Source organism: Camelus bactrianus, chromosome 7 (assembly GCF_048773025.1).
Source record: "Camelus bactrianus isolate YW-2024 breed Bactrian camel chromosome 7, ASM4877302v1, whole genome shotgun sequence".
Classification (NCBI taxonomy): Eukaryota; Metazoa; Chordata; class Mammalia; order Artiodactyla; family Camelidae; genus Camelus; species Camelus bactrianus.
The window spans coordinates 88,161,972-88,169,736 of NC_133545.1; the positions used below are offsets into that span (position 1 = coordinate 88,161,972).

General features: G+C 39.4%; 1 long non-coding RNA gene across 2 annotated transcripts; it reads left to right on the forward strand.

Annotated features, from left to right (window-relative positions):
• Positions 1-3,184: 3,184 nt before the first annotated feature.
• LOC141578075 (uncharacterized) lies at positions 3,185-6,665 on the forward strand. 2 transcript variants are annotated; one of them, XR_012507944.1, is made up of 4 exons: positions 3,185-4,701; positions 4,985-5,044; positions 5,580-5,700; positions 6,439-6,665. It is a non-coding gene; the product is annotated as an uncharacterized LOC141578075 (long non-coding RNA). The 2 variants fall into 2 exon arrangements; XR_012507943.1 differs by lacking the exon at positions 3,185-4,701 and having other exon boundaries at positions 4,764-5,044.
• The last annotated feature ends 1,100 nt before the right edge of the window (positions 6,666-7,765 follow it).

The window sequence follows — 7,765 nt, forward strand, 5'->3', positions numbered from 1 at the left end:
AGTAATTTGTGTACACTCAGCAACTGTTTCAAGTGAAATGCTCTTGTCCAATTTCGGTTAACTCACATTTGCTGAACTCCTGCTTTCATGCTGAGGGCAGTTTCTTCTTCCTGTAATAAAATTTAGCAATTTGCATTTACTATGGGAAGGTACTGGCCCGAGGTGCTCTCGTTCTTAACAGTTTTAATAACAATTCACCCATTAAAATGTACAGTGGTTTTTACTCTATGCCCAGAATTGTGCATCCCATTCAATCTTAAAACATTTTCATCCCCCCAACAGGAAGCTCCTTAAGCATAAGCAGACATCCCCATCTTCCCCATCCTCCCACAGCCCCAGGGAGACACTTTTCTCTCTCTGTGGGTTTGCCTCTGCTGGAAATTTCATGTAAATCGAGTTACTTCATGTAAGTGGAAGCATCTATTGTGACTGACTTCTTTCACCCTGAGTAACGTTTTCAAAATATGTCCACGTTGTGGCCTGGGTCAGTACTCTATGCTTTGCTATTGCTGAATAATATTCCTCTGTATGGCTGGGCCCCTCTGTTTACCCATTCATCACGTGATAGGCATTTGTGTTGTTTCTGCTTTTTGGCTGTGATGAGTAATGGCACCGTGAATATTCCTGTAGGAGTTTTTATGTGAACATTTGTTTTCAGTTCTCTTACGTGTGTGCCCAGGAAGCAAAATTGCCTGGTTATTCAGAAACCAAATGTTCAACTCTCTAAGGACCTGCCAGGCGTTTTTCCAAAGTGGCCAGTCTGTGTTACATCTTCAGCAGCAACGGCTGCGACCTCTGCATCTTCTGTGTCCTCATTAGTGCTTGTTAATCTTTTTTTGATTATAACCTATTGCAGTGAGTGTGAAACTGTTTCTCCTAGTGGTTTTGACTTGATTTCCCTTACAGCTAATGATATTGAACATCGTTTCATTGTGCTTATTGGTCATTTGTATATTTTCCTTGATAAATGTTTTTCAGATTCTCTATTCATTTTTAATTGAGTTGCCTTTTTATTATTGAGTTGTAGGAGGTTCTTTTTGTTTTTTTTTTTTTTTTTTTTGGTAGATACAAATTCCTTATCAGATAAATGATTTGAAAAAATTTCTGCTGTGTGTTGTTTTTTCACTTTCTGGATGGTGTCCTTTGAAGCAAAGTTTTAAAATTTGATGAACTCCAATTTATCTCTGTTTTCTTTTTCCTTGTCCTTTTGGGGTAATATTTAATATCTGAGGTAATTTATTTAAACTTTTATATATAAAATAACTTAATTATTAGGACCGTTCTAGGAGACGGGTGCTGTTGCTGTCCCCAGTCTATGGATAGGAGACTGGGATGCAGAAAATTTCACTGACTTATCAGTGTCAAAGCTACCCATTGCTGTGGGAGTTCAGACCCTCATGTTTGTCCGCAAAATCTGTGCTTTTCACCACCATGCTCCTCTCCTTCCTGGAATCGTTAATGAAAAGTCTTTACTTTTTTTTTCTTGTTAGTTTTTGTTTTTCTCATTGGGGCCTCATCTCCTCATTTTCCTTAAAGAGATCAGTGTAGGTTTATTTTAGGTCTCATGTAGGCAGAAGCATTGTTATCAGTTAACTTCTTTATTACTCACTCCCCAGTGATGGCTGTTGCTAATTGACCTAATGAAGTCTTGCTTTATTCTTTCCTTCTCATGACACTAACAACAGAGTCATGACTTACAGAACGCTTAAAGAAGAAAGTACTTGATTGATTTTATTTTGCTACCCAATCAAACTAATCAAATAAAAACCCCAGAGTTGACACAGACGGTAAGCCCTCCAGAATAGGGTCACTGTCTTCCTTGTGTTTCATTTGTTTGGTCACAATGTCTGGATAGTGCCTTGCTGTCCAGCAGTTTTCTTAGGATACAGTGCTCGTGAATCATTGTAAGGACAGAATTTTGACAACAGACTGTGCTGTTCATTTCACGAGGGAAAAGTTAATATAGAAATACTGCTCAGATCTATTTTAAAATTACGCTTGGAATTTTGAGAAGAGTTCAAGAAACCATACAAAGATCATTTTCACTAATTTTAGATCTATCTTAGACACATTATGGTTACATAGCAGAGTACCTTATCAAGTACATTTGACAAGAGGTGTGTATTATTGATTATTTGTTTTAGTTGAAATATTCTACCTGGGATAAAATATTCAGTGCCCATAAATGAACAAATATGTTTGTATTTCTATGCAACATGGGAGCAGACTTCTTATGTTTCTATATAGTATATATGACTGTGTGTTTTAATCTGTCTTTCAGTGTTTTTATAGTTTTTCAGCAATGTTGTAACTTTAGAATTCTTCTAAGAAAATCACGCCAGATTCTAGTGCAGTTTGTACTGTGTATCCTGTCTTATGCATGGGATTCCACTGTCCCCACAGGGAGGAATTTCCTCTTCTATTGAGTTAGTATCAGAGTTAAAGGAACTGTGATTTCTAGGCCTTTGCTCTCCATGTGTTTGCAGTTGGCTGTCAATCGCGATTTTCCCTTTCTTGAGTTTTCATTGTTCAATTAGAATTTTTGAAAATAACTATTAATATGTTGCATCGATCTCCCTAGAAACTTGATGTGTTTGTGCTTTTCAGTTTTCAATTTATGAAAAATGTAAATACACACTTGTTTTTAAGTAGTCCTTTTTCACTAGATATTTGGTTACCTCTTTATAGTTAAAATATTTTTTTCCCAATGAATGAATCCGTGTGCATGTTTTAAAAGATACCTTACTTTTTATTTTTCTTATTGTAACAGTTATATTCATTGTAGAGAATTTAGAAAATACGGATAAACACATTAATAACTTAAAATGGCCTCTAATCTCACCTAGACATACAGTTGTAAGGTTTGAAATTGAGAATTACAAGTCCTCTCATATTGTTCTTCTTTTTCAAGTACGTTTTGGTTACTGAGACCCTCGAATTCCCATATGAATTGTAGCAGCAGCCAGTCATTTTCTGCAGAGGAGACCGCAGGGATTGTGATCGAGACCACTTTGAATATACGGATCGTTCTGGGGAGCACTGCCATTCCAAGAGCGCTGTCTTCTGAACCAGCAATGTGTGTGGTTTGTCCAGGTATTTAGGTATTTTTTAATTTTTTTTTAACAATGCTTTGAGTTTACACAGTTATTTTAATTTTTTTTTTTTTTTTGCCTTTATACTGAGGACAATTGTGCCAGGTACCGGGATCAGAACTGTATTTGAGCCCCGCCACTTGCTGCCACCATGGTCGCTGCGCTCTTGCTTCACCCGCTCTACAATCTTGCACAGAATAGGACCTCAGTAACGCTCACTCTCGAATGATTATATGCTTGTTGGATGATGCTTGAGAGTCCGTGTGATGATTTTTTTTCCCCCAGCCTTTCCCCACTTCTTTACTATGCCCTTTCTCTTCCTTTCCTCCAGCCTGGGTTTCAGTTTACCTGTGGCATTGATTTTTCTTGTCTGTAGACATTTCCTTTCACTGGTTCACGATAATTTTACATGTGGGCTGTGGAAACTTGCTAGATGTCAAGAAAGAGCCAATCCATTGCATGCTAGTATTTTTAGAGTGCATTACTGTTTCATCGATTGAAATTAAATCAGGGTGACCCCCTGAGCCCTCCCGTGAGCTGTTTTTGCCTTCCTACATGTGATAATGCTCTGGCTGCTGAATGTGCCCTTTCCCCAGACTTGGTTTTGGAGTTAAGTCACCATCAGTGGAGCCCTCTCTTTAAAAGATGAAGAAAACATTTGCTCCTTCTCCCTGGTTGGGGACTTGGATGAGATGAGGTAACAGATAAAGAATGGAGCCCCACCTCATTCTAACACCCGCTCGTTCCGTTCCTTTCTTCACGGAAAAAGAGTACAATTCAACACTATAAAGATTGGTTGTGAGCAAATGAGATACACAGGACAACCGATCATTTATTAAATGTACTTTCATGCCAGAAACAAATGTATTATTCACACAAAAAGTACACAAAGCACGGTAGTACCGTGATTACAAACGTGGGTCCGAGTTCGAGTCCTGCTCTGGAGTGACAAGTCCTGTGAGATGGAGAACTGGTAGGTCGGCTTAGCCTCTCCCGGGCTTGTTTTCTGTCCTGCAGAGATGGGGCTCGCTAGGCGTCCCTCCCCCATAGAGATGCTGTAGTGTGCAAATGATGCACGTGGGCAGCCCGAGCACAGCTGCTCGTTCCTCGTAAGTGCAGGAGAGCATAGCTTTTGTGGTGGAGGCTTTATAACAGCCCCGTGTAGACTCTCAGTGCTCCGAAGGGATGCCTTGTGGTTTGGAGATGGGATTCTCATTTCTGTAAATACCCAAGGATTGTGTAATTGGGCCCTGCTGATTTGAATCTATGCTTTAGAAAGTACATATTGTAGATATATTTTTCAAGCATGCATGCTTTTTTCTTTTATCATTTATAGTTCTACCCTCTCTCTTGGTGGGACTTTTCATGGAATCCAGGAAACAGCCCTAAGCCACCTGCCTCTTCACACGTCTCCGTGGCGGTTTTCTTCCCTGACTAGAAGAGGGTTCTGCATAGGGAATTTTCTTTGTTCCCCTTTTCTTGGAGTCTCTCTGTCTGTCTGCCCACCTCTCACCTGTCCAACTGTCCATTTCTCTACCCACTCATTCTTCTGACTTGTTCCAAAAAGCATTTCAGGCAGCTTACAGAAGAACAGATACCAAATAAGCAGGTGAGGAAATGGGGCCAAGTTCAGACAGTGAGGCTAGGAGGCGAGCCTGTGTGAGGGTGGCAGGCATGAGAGACACGCGTCTGCCCTGTGACTTATAAGATCGACAGCAAGAGTGTGCCTGAGGCTCCCAGCAGACACAGGTTAACAGGGTTTGTGGGAGATGCTCACTGGCTGTGAAATAAATAAGTGACTGAGGAGAAGCTCAGCCTTTCCAGCTACTAAGGCTTAGGAGAATATTTTGAGTGTCTTCAACATCAGAGTATTTCATCTTTTCTTTTGTCAGAGTTCTACATATAGATGGTTACATTCTGTACCTGGAAATTTCTACAAAATTTCTTCCCACGTGAGTCCCATGACTCGGGAATGGGGTGGTTCTGCTCATTGAATGGGGTTGGCCAGAAACCAAAAATGACAGCTTCAAAGGAGCCTGGGATTTGTCAGTTATGTTTTGTCAGTCCTGTAGATTTCAAAAAATGCTTTCACAGTATCTCTCCATCTGAGGCGGCAGCGTGCTCTCTTACCAGCATCAGGAGCTCAGGGCCATGGTATGGTGGGGGTTGACTGCATTGCCGTCAAGACAGCTGAGCTAGTCACTGCAGGTGTGGTTCTTTTACGTAAGGCCTTTCATGTTCTTTACTTGAATATTTCAACAGGGAGTTAATTAACTGAGTCAATTAACATTTAATAAATATGATTCTTTGTTTAAAAGACAGTTATAGACAGAATATAAGCTCTGAAGCCTTTAAAAACGGTTTCATTACTGAAATTTCAGTAGGGGAGATACACAGTTTATCTTATTTATGCCTGTCTTTTAAAGTAACAAAGAAACAAGACAGAAAAGGCAGAGGATTGTTTCTGTTCTTCCTTTCTGCTTGCAGGTGCCCTCACCTCCAGTAGCATCCATCCAGACCCCGGAACAGACACTGGCCGTGCTCAGAACTGCCTCAGCCCTGAAGACACAACTGACAAATAGAAGGGGACCACGCCCTGTTACAGCAGGTGCTCTCACTTTGTGGATCCTTATGTAACTGAGCGGTGTTAATCAGGATTGCCCGTTCTACATTATGTGGCGCTGCTGCGGTGTCTCCTGGTTACTTGTTTCTGTAAGTATTCATGTATTATTCCCCACTGCGTGGTACTACACGTCTAAAAATGCTTTTTTCAGATGAAAAATAATGTGCATTTAATATAATATGTCTTAAAAATGGGGCAAAAGATTCTATCCTGGTCCCTCTACTCAGAGATAATAATTAACAATTTAACATTTATTTTCTGTTCTTTTCATTAGTGTGTATCATCTCTGTCATAAAAACCAGTGAGTACTCTGTCCCTGTTTACTGTTCGGAGACCTCCATTTTCCATTCGGCTTATTACATGTTTTTCTACAATATTCTACCTCCCCTGGCATGATTTTTAAAGACCAGTGTAGCATTCTGTCTTATGAATGCATGGTCCATTTTTCTTCGGACTTAAATAAACTTTTAAATTCCAAGTATACTTAACTGAAATACTGAAAAAAGAACTGTGGTGGTACAGGAAGGCCCCTAACTCCCTTCCCATTATTTCCTGAGAGTAAAAGCTGTTGAAAATTTGGTATATATATTTCATGAGCTTTATGCCTATGAGATACATATATATACACATATGAGAAATCAATGTATACGTGTGTGTATATATGCTTTATTTAAAAATGAGACCATACTATATGTTTTTCTGCAGCTCGCTTTATTCACTCAGGGGTATATCATTGACGTCCTCCCACTCCAGACTCACCCGGCCCGTTCAGATAGATTGAAGGGGTCTCCTGATGTGCGGGTGTCGTCTCTTGTCCACGGACACATTTGGTGGGAGAGTGCGGTGGACAAGGCCCTGGACCACGGCGAAAAGCCGGATCCCTCAGCACCCGCAGCTCGCCTTGATTTACCGCATCATTGTCTTGATGGCGGACAGTTAAGTTTTCTCCATTTTCCACTGTCTGGAAGAATGTTTGAGTTGCATCCTTCTTGTACAGACATTCCTGTGATCTTGTATGTGTATTACTTTAGTTAAGGCTTCTGGAAATTTAGTCCCTGGATGTGACATTTACATTCATAACAGACTCCTTTCAAGTGACTAGAAATTCCTTCTCCATTGGGGAATGAGAAAATGCACAATTACTTATGTAACCAATTCTCTATCGCTGGATATGGTTTCACTTCAGTTTTTCTTCCCATCTTTGTAAACAGTGCTGTGTAAATGCCCTGATGGGTACATCTTTTTGGACTGATTTTTTTTTCCTAAAGGAAACGATTCCTAGAAGTGGAATTGAGTCAGTGTGTATGTACGTTTTTCAGAGCTTACAAATCCATTGATATTTCATCCTCTGAAAAAGTCGCTCATGATTTGTTCTCCCACAGATGGACACTAGCTAGAATATCTTAAAAATATTTCCCAATATGATAAGCAAAAGTGCTTTTTCATTGTTTTTGTTTGCATTTGATGACCAGTGAAGTTTTGAGCATTTTTCACTCATTAGCCATTTGACTTTTTTAAAATGAATGATTCCTTTTGTCCTTTGCCCACATTTAAGTGAGGGAGCTTCTTGTTGCTTTGTGACAGCTTTTTGTATGTTATGAAAATTAACTTCGTGAATTCATCAACATGTATCACAGAGCTTTTTCTTGTCATTTCTTTCCTTTCATTTTGTTCAGGAAGTTTTCTGATTTTTGTTGTGGCTCAAACTATTCTTAGGATAGTAAATGTCTTCCTTATGGGTTTTATCTTTGACATTATTCTTAGAAATACTCTCTTATAATGGAATAAATCTCTTCTGTAGGTTTTTTTTAATCTCTAAGATGGAGATTATAATAGTACATGTTATAGTGAGGAGAAGTTGAGTTAATAAGAGCAAAGAGTTGTATTTGCTTTTACTAGTACTTTTTAATATTTACATCGCTATCTGCAATTTATCTTGTGGTCATTATGACAGTAGTAGAATTTATTCTTTCCAGGTGATTCTCTGTCCCAGGACAATTATCGAATTCATAATTTTCTCTTTGATTTGAAATCCCACCTGTAAAAAATA